This window comes from Protobothrops mucrosquamatus, unplaced genomic scaffold (assembly GCF_001527695.2).
Source record: "Protobothrops mucrosquamatus isolate PMUCROS unplaced genomic scaffold, P.Mucros_1.0 scaffold974, whole genome shotgun sequence".
NCBI lineage: Eukaryota > Metazoa > Chordata > Lepidosauria > Squamata > Viperidae > Protobothrops > Protobothrops mucrosquamatus.
The window spans coordinates 158,322-161,016 of record NW_015387217.1 but is presented as its reverse complement, the minus strand read 5'-3'; positions in this window follow the sequence as shown (position 1 = coordinate 161,016).

Below are 2,695 nucleotides of genomic sequence, written 5' to 3'. Positions count from 1 at the left end.
GGGGTTGGACTAGATGACCTCCAAGGTCCCTTCCAACTTTATTATCATTATTATCATTATTATATCCAATGAATGGACTTCAGAACCAACCAGTTAGAAATATTTGTGGTTGCTATACTGCTTGGTGGTCATTTTAAGGAGAGAATTACTAGAAAAGACAGGTCATTTTCAAACAAATATACATAAAACAGTAGTTTCTTTACCACTCAAAAGAAAAAAGAAAATAGCAACACAATAAATGCATAGAAAAAGACAAAAGTTTGTAATTACAAACATATTCCAACTTCATCTGATTTTACAAATATTCAAAGGAGGAAATTAAGCTTTCAATATTCACTAAACTTGTCCAATAATTTTCCCAAAGAGGAAGATGTGACATTTTCTGATTGACAGAATATATAATTTTTCAAAAATTGCTAGATCACACATCTCTAAAATCCAGTCGTTTATAACTGGAGTTATAATATTTCCTAAGGATTATTACTTTTGCTGTTCCTAGAGCACCCTCCCTGACTTTGTTCAGAACATGATAAGTTCCAAATAGTACTTATATAATTTAATACAATACATGTCTTTTAAAATTAACATTTTTTTCTGATAATTTTGTCAGACTTTTACCTATAATCAAATAAAATGCAGCAAGTGAACTGGAAATCACTGCCTGATTTCATACTAGAAAGAAAACAGTATCTTTGATGAGAGGCAGAAAAGGATGGGCAGAGATGGACTTGATGCATGTAGTTTTGCCTATCTAGAAATGACCAGTGGGCCTTTGACATGCTAGAACAAGCTAATTATGCGGTCTTCATGGCTTCCCTTATATTGATATAAGAACTACAATTCTCTTCCTCCTCCTTCTCTTCTCCTCATATTTAATAAGTAGTTGCAGATATCAACGTAGATTATTTTTTTCTTTTTTAATGGAGAAGGGTATGTTTGCTGGATATGGATTTATGTTGGGCTGGATAAGGCCAACGTGTGATTATTTTAGTTGGGCAAAAGGTGGGTTTGGCACAATCCACATTATTAATTCAAATAATAAATGTCCAACTTAAACCAAATACAAGTCAGAAGTTGTTGAATGCCATAGGTTTTTCTCTTCTTTTTATTCATAAGAAACTAGAGACACTCTGAAGGTGGAATACATTCCTATCATTGGCCACTTGGTCTAAATGGTCCCTTTATGATGGACCCATTGTAATGGCCTGCAGTTTTGCAGAGGACTATTTTGAAGCATTGGGTCATTTTCCTCCTATGAGATCAAACCTCAGTATTTCCAAAAAATGTTGCCACATTTCTACCAACAGTCATGCATGGAAGTCACTTGGTCCTTCCTTTACTCTATTAATTGTTTCAGGTTTTCCTTACATGGAAAATAGTCTCCTCCAGGGAAAGATTGAAGGCAAACGAGGTCCAGGCAGAAGAAGAACATCATGGCTTCAAAATCTAAGGGACTGGTTTGGACAACGGCTGCTGATAAAAACAGGATCACCAACATGATCGCCAACATCCGATAACGGATATGGCAGAAGAAGAAGAAGAAGAAGAAGAAGAAGAAGAAGAAGAAGAAGGAGGAGGAGGAGGAGGAGGAGGAGGTGGTGGTGGTGGTTACTGTTATTTCTGTTTGATAAGTTGTTGTTATTTGTGGCCAAGGATATTTTCCCAAGTTTCTCTTTAGGAAGAGGAATATGTTCAACAATTTTTTAAAGGAAGGACTCCCATTTAGCAGTGTCAGCAGCACTTCTAATGAAAAAGCACAATAGAAGGAATATCCTTACAATGTGGTTCTCTGTGATTTAATTGAAGCACCTGAAAGTAAGGTGCTTCAATTACCTACAAGGAAGATGATTGCACAATGAAAAAAGGGCATACACATGCACATCACTTTGCCACCTCATAAATAAATAATACTACTCTCCATCCATCATAATTTATTTTCTGCTTTGAAAGCATTTCTAAAGTCAATTGTCTTTTATCAAACTAGTTGAAAAAACATGAAATTTCTTGGAGTGATCCTATTATTAGGTTGAATGAGGCAGATATCTGAGGCAACACAATTTGGGTTTTCTGAAAAAAAGATTATTTAATCTATTGTCATTGTCCTTTTTTGTGAGAAAGTGAAATGGTGGTGGAGCTTTTTTCTGTTTAAATAACAGAAACTTTTCACTAGCTTTTAATACTATTTCTGGTAATAATAATAATAATAATAATAATAATAATAATAATAATAATAATAATAATAATAATAATAATAATAATAATAATAATAATAATAATAATAATAATAATAATAATAATAATTTAATTTATATACCGCCCTTCTCCCGCAGGACTCAGGGCGGTGCACAGCATATTAAAACAAGTACCAATACAAAATACAGAAAATATAAACCCCTATAAAACCAAATTAAAAACCAAATATTAGAAGCTGTATTTCCTATTAAAATTATTCTTAAAATCATCCCTAAGTAAAATCCTCCCTAGGTCAGGCCCGCTTGCTGAAAAAGCCATGTCTTGAGGGCGCGGCGGAAAGTAAGGAGATCCGGAATCGTCCGGATCTCGGGGGGTAGTTCGTTCCAGAGGGTGGGGGCACCCACAGAGAAGGCCCTCCCCCTGGGGGTCGCCAGCCGACATTGTTTGGCCGACGGCACCCTGAGGAGACCCACTCTGTGGGAGCGTACCGGTCTATGGGAGG